Here is a 16,906-nt window from a genome sequence, read left to right as displayed (position 1 = left end):
TTTTCCAGTACCTTCTCACACCTTGTCTTCAAAATCTACAAAGATCCAGAGCTGGATACAGATCCCCTGTATTTCCAACTTCCAGGACAGGGAAAACAAGAAAAAACTGTTCTGACAGCCCCCCTCAGATACAGTAAGGTGAAAGGACAGGACACCATATCTCTCTCCAGAACTAGAGAGGAAGCCCAGTATAAGACATCAAGTGCCCCTAGGACACTGGAGACAGGGGCATCTGGTGGATCTCTATGTCAGGTTCCATTGGAAGGCCAGGGTAGAAGATTTGGGTTTTTAGTTCAGTTACTGTTCAGGCTATAAGAGCATTGAAAAAGGAGTATACCCCCCTATTTGGATGACTCCATAGGGGTGGGGGAAATAATATAGGAATATTTGAGAAATGCAGATTATACTCAGAAAGACTGGTATTTCTTTTCAGGCATTTTTTTTTCAGGATATAGGAAAAATGGATGATTTGCAGAAAGCTCACCAGCTGTGGGAGAATGAACACCCAGAGGCCATTGGAAGGGCTGGAAAAAATTTACCTACAGTGCTTGATGCAATTCCCCAGGCAGATCCTCAGTAGGACCTGAATAATTAAGACTGGCCTACATTTGAGATTACAATGGCTATTTAATTAGAGCAATGAAAACAGTGGTTCCTAGAACTAACAATTCTATGTTCTTACAGCAAGAAAAAAAATCAGGAGTCCTTCTCATTGTCTAAAAAGGACTAGGGATGCCTTGAGGAAACAAGGAGTTTTGGATGCTGAGGGACCAGCCTTTAATATGTTGCTGAAGGTAAAGTATGTGACCAAATCCTGGCCTGATATAAGAATACAGAAATATGGGGAGTGGCAGGATAGGCCCCTTAGTCAATTGGTTAGAAAGGCAGAGAAGGTGTACATAAGTAGGGGTGAGAAAAAGGCAAAGGTGAAGGCAAGGATAATGGCACACTTTTTACAACCCCATAAGCGAAAAGTGCATTGACACACAGGACAAAATGGAAGGGGGATTCAACCAGGAATTTGACTGGAACATGTCTTCCCCAGTGGTAGAGGGTCAGCAAAGATAGCATTGAGGAGTTAACGTCTGTTATAAGAGAAAGAAGAACATTGGAAGAGGTGATGTCCCCAGAGACAAGTGGGCCCTTGTGAGGAGGAAGACCACTGGCTGATGGAAAGGGTTTGTTAGGGATGTCACAGGCTTCCATTATACCAACGACCCACCACACAGGAGACCTTAATAACATACAAACTCAGTCTGGATCAAGAAAAAATATGTGGGAGACAACCATGGGGAAAACATAAGTGAAATGCCATGTTGTGGTGCATTCTGTGGATTTATGTATTAGTTAAATTTGTAAGCTGGTGTGTTCTGTACCCGCCTAGTTGTATGGTTCTGCCCCCGTTGTCTCCTCCCTCCCTTATAGTGTCAATCTTCCTGCTCCCCTCCCCTATCCTCCAAGGAACACTGTATCCTCCTCTGAGCCCTCCCTGGTTCCCTGTCCATCACTTGACCACCCATCCCCTTTTTCCAGAAACTTCTGCTCAGAGCGTCAAGTGATTGGTTCAGGGGCCAGGGCCCTTCCCCTAACTTGGCCTCATAGGACTCTCCTGTGTCAATCATCCCTTTTCCCCACGTCTTGCCATTGGTTAGTGAGCAATCTCCTCCTCTGTACCCACCCTCCTTTATAATCTCCTGCACAGGCCAGATTGGGGCCTTTGGTTACTTGGCCTCTCTGGGTCAAGAGGTTTTATGTTGGATACTAGAGGTTTTATGTTGCCTCCAGTTCTAGTCCACTCTCTTTACTTCTGCCATCATTGCTGGGAGTCTCATTCAGATAAGGTGAAAGCCTTAGGCACTCTCTTGATCCTGTGGGAATTGGGAGAGTGCCCCTCTGCTGCTAGCAGTGTTGGTGCTAGCTAGCACGCACCCAAATAGGGTATGGCCAGACACTGCTTTAATACCATCGGAGGACACCATTGTTTAAGTTAGGGTGAGAGGCTGGCACAACTCCCCATGATTCCTTGTTTGTTAATGTAAATGTGCTACTGTCAATCGGTTGCTGTTCATCCTCAGTTCCAGAAAGTTCTGTGCTTCCTGTTCCCACACTGGCCCTCACTGAGAGATCACTCCCATTCTATTCCCCCATTGGTGTGACTCTTGTCACTCCTTGTCAGTTCCTCCCATGATACCCTTTCCAATTGGACAATTTGTATCCTGACCCCTCCTACCTTCCCCCAGTCGTATACCCTGGTCCCTCCCCTGTTCTTGGCTCTTCTGCCACTAGTCTCTTTTTCAGCTGAGGTTGTGTCCCTGCCTGCTCCTGCTCTTCTTCTCACCCTCACCCTATTCGAGCCTGTGGACCTACCCCAAATAAACCTGTCTGGATCTACCAAGCAAAGAGCCCTCCTTCTGTCTCTGGTTGTGAGTGTGCTACTACATCCAGGCCTGAGTAAAGGTGAGCTGAGGGAGTTAGTTGTCCGAACCGGGAGGGGATCGCTCTCGGAAAGGAGGTGGCTCCAACAGCACCTGCCCAGGGGTTCCTGTAGAAATATACTTCCTAGCAGACAAAAAAGCCTCTTGGTCTACTTTGAAACTCATGCCAAAGTGGGGGCAATTGTCAAAATGGTCTTTAGTTATTCAAGGGATAGATGGAAAAGATGTACGAGTGTGTCTCTTCAACCTCTCCTAGTGGATGTGGGAGGTAAATACAGGATGCATGAATTTTAACTTGTTCCAAATTGTGATTGTAACCTATTGGGAAAAGAATTAATGGCTAAATTAGGAATGCAAATTAATATTATAAAAGGTGATACAGAGGCTAATGCTTCTGTAACACTGTGTAAATTCTCTAACTAAACTTTAACTAAAGCGAATACAGAAGTGCGGGCAGTCCCAGGGCAATATGGAAAATTAGATATGGACCCTCTGCAGATTATTTAGAAACAACCTAGACAAGTGGTCTCTAAGAAGCAATGCCCTACTTCAAGAGATGGAAGAAAGGGATTACAGCCTATTCTTGAGTTCTCAGTAAAGATGGGTCTTTTGGAGCCATGCATGTGTTCCTACAATTCTCCCATCCCAATGGTTAAAAAATAAATGGAACTTGTAGAATGGTGGAGGACCTAATCTCATAATAAATGAGATTACTAAACCAAGGCACCCCATGGTCCCAAATCCTTATAGTATCTTGACCAGTTTCCTTCCTGATATCATTAATTTTTAGTACTTCATTTAAAAGATACTTTCTGGGAATGCTGAGGATAATAAGCAGCATTTTACTTTGGAGTGAGAACTCAAAGATGAAGAAGAGAAATTAGGGAAGCAGCAATTGACATGGACAGACCTTCAGCAGGGATATATGGTCCTATTTGGACTAGCTTCACAAAAAGTATTAAAAGAGCTTATTCTGCTCCCAGGGATTAGGTTACTGCAACATGTGGATGTCTTGCTCCTATCAGAAGAACAAGAGGAAGCAGTAGAAGAAGCCACTCTGAAATTTCCTAATTTTCTAGCTAAAAAGGAGCTTAGATTAACGGAAAAGAAAGCACAAATGGTGAAGAAAAAGGTTAAACATTTGGGCCATTCTTTGACTGAAGGCTTGCCATGTATTGATCTAGAGAGGGTTGAAGGAATTTTATAGGTACTGTTACCCAGGACTAAATGGGATCTGTGACAATTTTAAGGACTAATAAGGCACTGCAGAACCTTTTAACAGAAAACTCTTGCAGTGTGTGTTTTGGTTGTAATTCTGTTCTAGTAATCAGTTTTATAACCCCTCCCTATTTTGTATTGTTGTAGCAATTGCTATAACATCCAATTGCTGCAGCGCCGGATTTCTTCAGCCCGATTAGCCCCTGGCACTGACAGCGAGAGTGGGCCGCCCCCAGAGAGCTGTCAAATCCAGGCTGCAGCTATAGAGCACAGCTGCTCCATGGCATGGGTGGACCGTGTTGGGGACGGACTGCACCGAGGGTAGGGACAAGGAACAGGGGCAGGTCTTCTGTATGTTTTCCAAAGGACTTTATTGCCCAGAGGATCAGTAACAGAAAGACACTGACTCAAAGGCATATATCAACTGATAAAGGGGGTAGGTCTCAGGGGAGGATACAATCTTTAACCAATTGGGAGAAACTGTGGGTGGAACACAAGGCGGGGAATACAATGTTTAAACCAATAGGGGACCAAAGGGGAGGAGAACAACTTAAACAAACCAATGGGATTTCAAAGGATACAAAATTGATAGGGAAGTTTCTAGAGAAAGGGGGAGGCTTGGGGAGGGATTGACATTCAATGGGAGGAGGAACAGAGAACAAAAGGGCAGGTCTTTGGGAAGAGGGACATGGGCAAAACCAACAACACGGGGTAAGGAGCAACCCGTTGGTAACAAAATATGCTATAACGATACAAAATAGGAAGGGTTATAAAGCTGACTACTAGAACTGCATTACAATCAAGAACACACACTGCAACAGAAGACAGCCCCAATATTGTGATATGGACATCAGAAGGAAAGCAGAGCCTCAGAGCTTTAAAAAACAGATTAACCCAGGCTCCACCTCTAGCCCTTCCAGATAGGGAAAAAGAATTTTAATTACATGTGGATGTAAGGGGTTTAACAGGGCCATGCCAAAGGTATTCTAGTGCAAGGACATGGGGGTACTCAAAGACAGGTGGTTTATTTTTCCAAAACGTTAGACCCTGTGGCAAGGGTGTGACCCACTTTTTGCAATATTGTGCAGCCACAGCTTTATTGGTGACTGAGATGTGAAAATTAATAGCAGAAGGATCTCTTATTGGGACTTTAGTCTTGCATCAAGTTAAGGCTTTATTAACCAAAAGAGCTTCAAAATGGATTACCAGCATTAGGTTATTACAGTATGAAACTTGTTTGATGGAACAGGAGGTTTTAGAATTGAGAAGCAGGAAAGAGTTTAACTCTTTTAGCCTGGAGAGCGGTTTAAGCCAGCCCCCAGGTTAACTGGTCCCAAACACCTGAAGGAAACTCATGGCTGTATTCAAGTAATAGACCTCCAGACCCCAGCTAGGGAAGATTTACAGGATACCACTTATTGATGGATCTTCAAGAGTAATATATGGAAAATTAGGATATGCTATAGTAAAAGGAAGGGAACTGCATGAAAGAGGGAAGCTACCATCCATGTGGTCAGCACAGACTGCAGAATTGTATGCCTTAGTAAGAGGCTGAAAATTGTGTCAAAGAAAGGTAATGTATTTACAGATTCAAAGGATGCATGTGGGGTGGTACATGCATTTGGAAAACTGGGACAAAAGAGGTCCATCAAATTGCAGAGGAAAAACCTTAGCTTATGAGGGTTTGATGACTCATCTATTGGAGGCAGTGAATTTACCAAAAGAGGTGGAAATAATACATGTTCGGGGACATCAGGGGAGGCAGGACCTCAGGCAGGACACTCAGGGGAGGCAATAGCTAATTGAATGGTGGATGAAGAAGTTCAGAAATCAGCCCTTTTTCCAGAAATCTCTAAGAGCCTACTTTTGCTCCCAGTGTCGGAAAGGCTGTTGGATGGTAAACAATTGGATACTGAATCTTAGGTTTTGGCCCTAGAAATACTAAAAAAACTCCCCGAAGGCAGTCTTTTGGGCTCTCGGAAGCCTTCCTCAAGATGTGTGCTGCCTTGGGCCGTTTTCCTCTGGCAAGGTGAGCTACAGAATGTTGCTTGATATGTGTCAAAACCAATACGCAGGTTACAAAGAAAGCTGTCAGGGAGAGAGGCCTTGGGCTGTATGCCTATTTTGACGCTGCTGAGAGGATTTTACTGAAATGCCCTATGTGGGAAGACTTAACTTCTGGTGATAGTCTGAGCTAACAGGGTCGCCGGAAGTGTTTCCAGTTTTTTCAGCAGCTACTGGATGAATTACTAATGTAGTTTTAGAACAAATAATGGCAAAATTTGGGATTGTGAAAGCAGTGGACTCTGATAGGGGAACTTGTCTAACAGAAAAATTATTTAAGGTTTTATGGCAGTGTTAGGAATATAATGGGACCCTCCATACCCCCTGGCACTCTCAGAGTTTGGGCCAAGCAGAACGAATGAGTGGAGAAATAAACACTTTTTGAAGTTGGTGTTAGAAGTGAAGATGCCATGGATATGGTTTCTACCATTTGCTTTAGCCAGAATATGAGCCAGATGCAGAGAAGATACCAAATTTTCTCCCTTTGAATTAGTGTTTGGGGTTCCTTATCCTGGTAATTTTCAGCCCAGCTGGGGATGTGGAGACAGGGGATGTATATTTAAAATTGTAGGGTGGCCAGAATACTGTCTCTCATGAAATCTCTTCCACAGGAAGCCAAATTAGCACAGACCCTGCTTTTGGACATTGCTGTTCATAACATACGACGAGGAGATTGAATTTTGCTAGTTAAGAACTGGAAAGAAGCACTGCTAGTGGCAAAATGGCATGGGCCATACCAGTTGTTATTTATCATAGAAACCACAGTCATGACAGCTGAGCATGGGTGGATCCGTCATATTCAGGTCAAGGTCTCTACAGCTCCAGAGATTTGGACTTCTCAGATGGAAGAAGAAGAAGATGGGAAAGACTGTGGCTAACTCTCTGTAAAAGTGAACCAGGTCAGTAGCCACAGAGCATCTACAAGGACCTCCCTCCGCTTTAGATCTCCAGTCACTGTGGGGGGCTAATACAAGCTGTCACTCTTTCCTTTGTGTTAAGTTGTTTCTGTGTATTTACATGCCATATCGGGTATGGAGGACAGCATGAAAATGAAATGAGGCAATCCTGTTGGCAAAAAGATGACAATGGAAAAGTGTTAAAACAAATGTTATGAATGAGTGTCAAAATTCATATTTATTAGGGTAGAAGAATAGATTCAGAATAGTATAGAGTAAGGTAGAAGGAGAGTTACGTTTAGACATGTTCTCAGGGAAATACACTAGAAAAGTCAGTGCAGCAAAGCACCAACGCCTACCACACCAATAGACTCTATTTACATGTAAAAACCCAGCAGAGACAGTCAGTTTCACAATTGCAGCCCCACAGGGAATGATGTCATCAGCAGCACACCTGAATCCCCTGACTGAAGGGGGAAACTCACTACTTAGAATTTTAAAACAGTTCTGGGAAACTTCGGTTTGCAAAAGAGATTTCCAGTAAGAACTGAGTATCGGATGATAAGGATATCTCTCTCGGGATGTGATTGTATACTGTTAAGATTAATCCTGTCTAGCACAAGACCAAAAGTCGATGAATTATTCCCGAAGACATCGAGGACAGGACCACCTTCCATCAGATACCATTCTACTGGACCGGTGAAACCTTTGGAACTTGTTTGGTTATGAAAAGGACAATGGACTTCCTAGCCCGCGGCAAGAAAAATGGGATAAAAAGACCTACATGGAGAAAGCTCGTGTGCTCGCCGCACTCTGAAGCTGCCAGTGCTTAGAGTTGCTCAGGGCGTCACCCAGGGTCTACTCCCGGGCTAGACTCTGTCCGATCCGTGGCTTACCGAAATTTTGTCAATTTGCGCGAAATAAATTTTGTACTTTGTTTTTATATCACAATTTGGCTCTGGCAAATTATTGATAAAATTCAATTGGCAATCACACTCACAACACAAATAACAAATAAGAAAGTTAGCACATGTGCTGGTCCAGATGTGGAAAGGTTGGGAGTGTGACATATTTTTGTGGCCAGGTGGGCCGTGAATCAAACAAATGTTATTCTTTTACCTTTTTACAATAACAGCTTTGATTTTTATACCATGCCAAGACTAAAAAAGTTGAGTTAATGGTAATTAAAGTTTATTATGACAAATACTAAGAAATAAGAAGAGGAAAGATTTGTAGGAGAATGGGTGTATATGTCTTTAGAAACAAACTCTGTAACTAGGTAGCCTGAAAGAACCAATCATGTTCTGGAAGAATGAGTGTGAGGGCTTTTACAAACATCAAACTGCACAAAGTTTGTCACAGAATCCAACAGGGTCTAAACATTTGAGCTTTAGGGAAGAGTGTGCAGGTTTAATAGGCTTGTGAGTAATAACTTTGCTGCCAGTTTAGGGTGGGCTTTAAGCTAATTTTAATGATCATAGGATGTATATGTGGGGGTATGTGTTACAGAGGGAATATGTGTTAGGCAGTCTAGGTACCTCAGCCAATTGGGAAATGAAGAGGGGAAGCTATGGTTGGGAATTCAGGATGAAAAGAAAGCTACGTGTTCCAAAACCTTGAGAGATGCCACAGAGGTATGTCCCAGTGGACTGTATTTTTATTTGAATAAAGTTGATTCTTGCAGGACTTTCATGTCTCTTTTGTGGACGGTGGCCTTTGGCAGCATGATTTTTCACACATTAGCATGGGTCGGTCATGAATAGGGCAGGGAAGTTCACTTCTTTAGCTCTGTCAGGTTGGTGCTATGACCACTTCCCTGGTGAGCCTGTTTCAGTGCCCAACCACCCTCTGGGTGAAAAACCTTTTTCTAATATTCAATCTAAACCTGTCAGAGTTCATATCATTCCCTTGGGTCCTGTAACTGGTGACCACAGAGAAGAGATCAGTGCCTGCCTCTCCTCTTCCCCTCACAAGGAAGTTGTAGACTGCAGTGAGATCCCTTCTCAGTGTCCTCTTCTCCAACTTGAACAAACAAAACGACCTCAGCTGCTCCTTGTATGTCTTCCCCTTGAGGTCCTTCACCATCTTCACTGTCGTCCTTTTGTCATGCTCTAAAAGCTTTTTGTCCTTCCTGTATTGTGGCACACATAACTGCCCCCAGCAGTTAGGCTGCCCCAGTGCAGAGCTGAGCAAGACAATCCCTTGTCCTGACCGGCTGTGATGCTGTGCTTGATGCACCCCAGGACACAGCTGACTTACACAACCCTAGTGAGTGGTTAGCTACACAGAGGCATGGGCAGATCCCCATACCTGGAGACACACTGTGGACTTGGCATGTGCCCCACTTGCTGTGGTGTAACAGATTACGGCCAAAATGAGCTCTCTTTCTCAGGCGGTTTTCTCATAGCAGTCTCATTTGGGACAAAATCTTTATATGGCAGTGAGAGGTTGGCATATAACCATGATGTGGTGTTACTAGATTAATTCCTGCTTGTGCTGACCAAAGGGTTTGCTGTTGAGAATGTTAGGAGATTCATGTACCCCATTTTGTTTATTCAGCTGACTTCTCTGTGTAGTATCATTATCAGCCTAAGTACTCAGAGTGAGAGCTGCATTATCCACCACAATCTCCAAATATATCATAGGAGACTTGGAAAGAGATATTTTTAATTAGAAAAGCTGGAAACAGATGATAGCCACAAATTAAAAATACTATACACCAAATTTTCCTCTTATCCAAACCCCGTGAATGGTGCTGTGAGCCCATGGCAGAGGGAGTGTTGCTTAAAATTAGGCTTGACTTTTTTGGCAGGTGATTGTCTCCTTCCCTCATGGGATTGTTGTGTGTCAGTGGAGTGCCCTCATTCTCTTTCTGTGTGGATGGAGGGTGATGGAAGGATCCCTATCAAAACTGTGCTGCTCTGATGTCTTTTCTGCACGTGCTCTGCAAGTTGCACTGTCTTGCAACGCCTCCAGACACCTTCTGTGAAAGGAATATAAGCACCTATATGACTTAGAGCTGCTGTATTTTTCTAAGACTTATTTTCTTTTAAAAATTACATGACCATAATTACAATTTTCAGGAACAGTTCAGACCTAAGATTATTTGCTGCCCTTTCCGCTCCTTTCCATTGTCCCTGCAGAATTCAAGAACCTTCTCTTATTGTACTGAGCAACATATGTTATGTCTGACTAAGCCATGTCAGTGCCGTGCTGTTTTCCATTCTCTCCTGGCATCTCTGGGGAAAATGGCTTATGTAGCATAGTACTCCCAACAACCTACTGTATTTCACTTCTTTCACAGGGGTATGTGGTTCTCTGTTTCCTGATGGGATTGCAAGCTGAGGAGGCTTAGGGATACTGATTATTCACATCATAGATTTTAGAGGATCCCACCCACTGATTTGGGGCTAGAATAATTTCTATCCATGCTTATTTGGAGCAGGATGGGGTGGAGGATAGCACGATCTCTGGCAGATAGTGATGCTCTAACTTATACAAATATGTTCAGCTTGGGGAAAACCTTATCAGTATGCATATCTTTGCTCTGGCCTTCATTTTTGCTAGCATTTTTGCTTTTTAGAGAGGAATCAGCAACTGATAATGCAGGTGTGCTTGACTGTTGTAATTGGGTGGATAAGCTCATTTAAAAACGAGTTGCACCACTAATTGTTTTGTTAGCATGGGAGTCGTTGTGCATTTTTTAGGGCTTTGCAGAAGCTGGAATTGCAGAAGTGCATAGACTGTGAAGATTGAAACTTTTCCTTGCATGTGATCTGGCCAGGCAATTTTAGGCTTCCGGTGGTGATTATAATGCTCTATGATAACTCTGCAATCTGTTTAGAACCCCATGAAAAAATATTTGACCATATTAAATTTTAACTGTAATTTAATTAAAACAAATTTAGCTCCCAATATTTACCTGTATGCAAAACACCCCAGTGCTAAAGCAGACCAATGAAAGATGCTTAGCCATACCTTGGGGAAAATGGGTAAGTGCATGTTGCTTACTTGACTGTTCGTGACTGATTTCTCATGATTCTGAGCTTTGCATTGTCCTTTCCATCAGGTATCATCTCTTTTCAGTACCTCACAATGTGCAAACCAGAGCAAAGCTGAGACACAAGAAAGCAGTGGGTATGTGCTGCCAGGCATAGGATTTGCAAAGAAAGGTGTAGGGAGGCATTTTACTACAAGGACATCCTTTCTGTAATTATTATCTCTCTGGGCTCCATTTCATTGCCTACCATCATGGGGTTGTGCTTTCTTTAGCAAAAGCAACAGTGGTGATTTGAATTACTTGTCTACTTACTTTGGCTTTACTCCTCTCTTCACAGTCACCCAAGTTTTTTGTTAACGCAAAAACAAGTACTCTGAAATAGCCCATAAGCTTGCAGGTGATGTTTGATAACCAGAGTTTTCTTGCTGCCAGCCAGGAAAGGCTGAGAATTGATACATCTAGCTGTGATTTTTAATATGCTAGTATAGCTCTCAAATAGAATATCCTGTTGGTTTAAAGAAAGTGATTGTTTAAATATTTGTGTTCCTCTTAAAAAGTGTAGGGAGGAGATCTCATGGCAGATAATATCTCTCCCTGCTATTGTCAATGTATTTCAAACAGTTAAAACTTTTTGATTCATCTTAGAGTTCACACTGGAGTTTAATAACATAGTCTCATCACAGTGCAACATGTGTGCCTGTTGGCCCTGCATGTTTCTCCTTGATCTATTTGTAGTTCTGGTTTATCAGCTAAGTGGAGGAGTGTCTGTGTAAAACACAAAGAATCTTAATGTAAGTTATCTCAGTGTTGTTAAAAATTGAGTTTTGCAAGTTCAGATCCTGGAAGCAGAATTATGACTTAAATCAACATTTATACTTACTAACTGTAACTCCAAGTGTCTTTCATTCTCCTGTGAGATGCATCTGTGCAGAATCATCACATCTATTTATTTATTTGTATATTTATTTATTTATTTATTTATATTTCAGCTAAACTTAAGCCAGTATAGACAAATAAAGACAATAGAATATTATCGTAAATTGTAAATATCCATATACTCTACTGTATGTACATACAGTGATATCAGCTGCACTTGGAGCAGCTCCGAGTCCTCAAGCCCCTCAGTCTTCCGCCCTCTTTCACAGTTGGCACAAAAAGGCTAGAAAAGATAACCACAACTTATGTGTAGGGTAATGGTACTTCCTTGGCACAACTTCTAAGCTTCCAGTGATTTGCAAATCGTGGCTCAGGGACTTTTGAATGAAGGCTTAGATCCCTTTATTACATCATGTCAGATGCTCTAGCTCTCTAGCAAAGATATGCTGGGTCAGAAAGTGCTGGAAATACTGAAACTACTGAAACTAGTAGAGGTGTAGCAGAATCTCATCCTTAATGTAGCTCATGCTGCGGTCACTTGGAGCCAAGAAGCACCAGCTAGCAGGTCCCTGAGTGACCGGAGGGGGCCACAAGAGCAGCCAGGCTCTCGCTGAGATCACCTGGGTAGTGGTGAAAGCTGCGGCGTGGGTGACGCAGGCCAGTGTAAGCTACGAGGTCCCAAGGCGAAGGAAGGAGAGAAGGGACACTTGTGTGGGTGCCAATGAAACTTTAGTCCAAGATGGAGCCAGGGACAAGTGCCAAAGGAGATGCGGTATGTATGTGAGGTTCATTGAAAGGGAGAGGGTGCAGGGTGTGGAAGCACAGGGCAACCAATAGGCTGAGGTAAGGGGAGGAGTGTTACATACAATAGAACCAATGGGGACAGCATGGGGGAGGGAGGAAGCCACAGAGACAAATCATATCATAAGTAAGGGATAATTGACATGGAAACTTCTCGAAAGAAAGGGGGGGGGGTGGTTATAATGACAGACGGGGCAGTGGGCAGCACCTCAGGCATTGACATGAGCACATGAGGGCATAAGGGGAGGAGCTGGGCATCAGTCATTCTGAGGGACAACTCGATGGCGGGAAAACAGGGGGTAAACAACTTGGAGAGAAACCATTATGAGGGACTTACATGGGGGGAACAAGGGATCAAACCATTTCTAAAACTAACAGAGAAGAATTAAATTTTCATAACAGAGTCAATCATAACTTTAAAAGTACACAATGCCATGCTTAATCCTGGGGCTGTGGAAAAAACTGAAGTGGAAATGCTCTCTTTCAGCATTATCTCAATCTCATTCTGGCTAAATCTGTAAAAATCTTACTAGGAGAATTTCCCAAATGTAAGTTCTCATTGTTTCACCAACTTTGTTTCACCAACTCTGGACACGCTCCTGGGTCATGATGGGAGGACAGACAAGGGACACATGGTCTTAACAAGCTTATCTTGGAATAATATGTGAAGAAACACCTTTAAGACTTTCTGAAGCTAGTGAAGACATGGTAGTACTATGTAGCACACAATGGATTGCTTTTCTTGCTGAAAAATTATTTTTTTCCAAGTCCAGAACCTTGCAAATTTTTCAGAGATATTGAAAAATCACCTAGCATTAGGATAGGGTTTCGGATGACAGAAAGAGTGTCTCTGAATGTGGCCATTCTAATGTCAGTGATGCAGGAGTGAGATCATTAGTGATCTTGATTGTTGTTCCAGTCATCTACTACTCATTGCCTGCAGAGTGAATATGGTGGCCAAGACAGTCGTAATGACATCCTGGAAAAATAATGCCATTTTTGGAACCCAAGTGTAAAAAATTATCTCCCTCCTTAAGCCGGGGTTGTGATTCTCCTCTCTTTTCTCAATCATCTCTTTTTTTTTTTTTTTTTTTTTGAATATTTGTGTCCACTGAAGGGTGGCACAGAGGCTGCCTGATGATTCACAGTGTGTGATTTGTGATCAGACAAAACAGACTTTCCTTCAGATATGTTGTTAGTCTCTTGGTACATCCATCTTCATATTTCCTTGCTGTCTTCTGAACAGTGCAAGAAGGCGAAGGCTTTGTTTCTCACCAGGCTAGAGTTCCTCCTAAAACTGGGTGAGGCATGCTTTTGGAGATTTTTCTGGGCATTTAACAACCTCCCATTTTAATTGGGGAGTAGGGAGGAAATTAGGAGGCACTATTATCGTGTCGACATTGGTGTAGACATTATTTCTGCTGACTCATCACTGCTAGTTCTCCCCTTGCCCCTGCTCCAGGATATTTTCATGGATAATGAGTGGGCTCCAACAGTTCTAAAAACTCAACTGTGACTGCAGCAGAGGAATATGTTTTCTGGGCACATTGCCACCCACAGGAAATGACAAGAGGTTTTTGTGGCTGATTTAGTTTTTTTTGGAAATTTGATTAGAATCATGGTATACCTCTAAATCAAGTAGACTGAAACAAGTTCCACATTTATGTTTGTTTTGTGTCTTGGTGGTGGCATACAATACACCTAAATCGCCTGACATGTGATTGTGGCTCAGCTCTCTCTGTAAACTCCTGTCCTCTTTTGAGCACTTTTACAATTGCATCATCTCTTCCTGAAGCCTGGCTCCTGGTTCTCTGTCATCAAGATTCAATCTTAAAAGCAACAATCAGGATTTAATGATCAGCAGTACTTTTGGCGCTATCAAGGACTCTGAAGCAAGAAATATAGCATTCATCTCACTCTAGCCTCTGGAGACTGGAAGAAATTGTATATTACTGAAGGTCATCAGAGGAAAGGAGCTGCTCAGTTCTGTGTGCATGCAGACCTCAGCACAGACAGGCCACACTGGAGGGCAGAGGGTGCTTCTGTGGTGTGGATGTCTGTGATTTATGAATCTATGCCCTCAGATCTCACTGACCTTGTAGGACTGAGAGAACAGAAGCCTTGGTTCTGGCTCAGACACCAGCGGATTGGTTCTGGAGAGTGCTGTGAGTGCACAGTGGCATCCAAGCCTAGACATGAGTATAGATTTGCCCTGAATCATCTTCCTGTTCCATTCTTGCTCGTGATTTGAGAGAACTTCTCCTTGTTCCTTCGATGAAGCAAGGACCTTTAGGCTTTGCACAGTGATCATTCATGTCCTGACCATACCCTTTCCCTGATGCCAGGACGTCATGGTTTCAGTGTGACTTTTCCACATAGCAGCCTCCTGCTTGGAAGGGAAAGCAACTCCTTCTCTGTGGCCTCAACATCTCTGACACCTGTTGTGATGCACTAGATAGTTATTTGGATGCTGCACTGGGGTTGTGTTACATGAATGTTCCCCCCTTTCCCTCAGATGGTTTGTCGCTAAGGTGACCTGTCGCCTGTAGCCCCTCCTCACTGGTGTCTCCTTGGCTGCGGCCTTCCGTCCCCGCCTCCCATTCCGCGGGTATAAATGTCCCTTGGGTTTGGAGCTCTTCCTCTTCCTTCACCTGGAAGCCCTACGATGCAGATGTCCCCTTCCAGCTAATAAACAGAACATCAGAACCACGTGGAGAAAGAGTGCTTCTTGTCCTTTACTTCGTCCATGTAGGATCCGTGCGGGCTTAAATCCTAAGCTAGCCAGGGGATTTACAGCCCGAAACCCATGGGTTCCTTCAGACACCTGCATCTAAAGAGGCATCAAGGCAAGACCTAAATCTAGGGAACAAAATAGTTCTCTCATGTCTGTCTGGGAGGACAAGAGTCCCTGTTTCTGTTAATCATGGGCAAATAGGAAGGAAAAACCCAGGTCTCTTCCTTGGTTGGAGGCTGAAGGATTGGGTTAAGTGTCAGGAGTAAATAGTGTCAGGAATAATAACACATCTTGTCTCTTTCATCACTTTGTGCATCTACAGGCACCTCCCCATGGCTCTTCATGTTGTCAGGCTGTTGCAGAAACCTCTGCAATTTTTTGTGAAGGACCTGCTGAAAACAAAGAAAGGGAGCTCCAAAAGAAGATGGCAGCACTTGGAGAGCTCAGAAGAGTAGGAAGGTCTGCAAGGCAAAACATGTATTTGCTCTTTATTACTCAGCTGATGATTTTCTATTCCTTAACTATTCCCTCTCCGCAGTCTACTTTTAATAAGAAAATCACTAGTAGTTGAGTGCCACTAGTAGTTGAGTGATAAGTATTTCAAAGATCATGAGTTATGTGCCAAAAATTCAGGGGATTGTTCAAATAATGGTTTAAAAAAATTTATATATTTTCTCATTCTATAATTTTCTTTTTGGAATCTGATTCTGTAGTAACCTGTCATTTTAAAACTTCTCTCCCTACAACTTCAAAGATATCTTTCTCTTCATAAAAACTTTGTTTTTCCCCTGAATTCAGTGCCTGGGATTAAAAATGAGGAAAATAACCCCAAGCTAAATATAAAAGTGTAAAAAAACAAACCCTAAAAAATTTTTGTATTGTAAGTATTCTGATTTGATGACGCTGAACTACTGATGATATTAGTATATAGGTTACATGTATGTATATGTGTTTGTACTGGTGGGCTCACAGCAATAATCAATCATGATCTCCAGCTAAAGCAAACATGAAAGGATCCTTTGTAGTGTTGGAATTTGGTGGAACACACAAATACCTAACAAGTTTCAATTTGTTTGCAAAATCAAAACAGAAGTACTCTGGCTGCATATTTGTAGACCCACAATAAAATACAATACAGTTTAGCATCAGTCCTCATACATGAAGAATCAGACTAGAGTCTGGTATGTATGAGTGATGTTACCGCTCATATATTTTTGAGCACTTAGTACCAGGATGCTTTTGGGAGCGTGGGGAAGCTGGTGGGAATACTACAATGATGGTGGAGTATTATGAAAGGAGATGGATGCAGGCCCTACAAGAAGCGTAAGAAACACTGAAGTGTTCTCAAAATGCACATGTAACTCCTTGCTCATGCACAAAAATAAGTGGCTTGCTAAGTCCATTCTCTGTCCAAGTGGAGCTATGGGAGGTCTTGGATAAATGGTGGTTCTTGAGTTCTTCCCTTTCTTCTGTTACTGCAATAGGATGTAGGAGCAGAATAGAGGCCCAGGCAGGAGCCATCTCATCCAGTCCCCAGCCACAGACAGAAACAGTATTAGATCTGTATTTCCTGTAGTGTGTCGTTACAACATAACAAGGCAGTCTTGCCTGTGCTTATGGTTTCTGAAAACTAGTTATTCATGCTCTGGTGTGAGGGGGGAGTTTGTGGCTTGGTGGGGCAGATGCACCCCTGACCTGCATGCGAGAGCACCTGCTGGCTCAGCACAGGTTGGCCCTATTCACAGAAAGACGAGCAATATACTTTCCTCTTTTCCAGTCCCTTTCCTCAGGGCAAAATGAAAGCTGTGCCTGTTACGTACACAAAGATGAGGGATATTTTTCAATGGTCCTGTTCCACCTACAGTGACATATTTTTCTGTCT

Source organism: Motacilla alba, chromosome Z, assembly GCF_015832195.1.
Source record: "Motacilla alba alba isolate MOTALB_02 chromosome Z, Motacilla_alba_V1.0_pri, whole genome shotgun sequence".
Classification (NCBI taxonomy): Eukaryota; Metazoa; Chordata; class Aves; order Passeriformes; family Motacillidae; genus Motacilla; species Motacilla alba.
The sequence above is the reverse complement of the archived record's forward strand: the minus strand, read 5'-3'. Positions refer to the sequence as shown.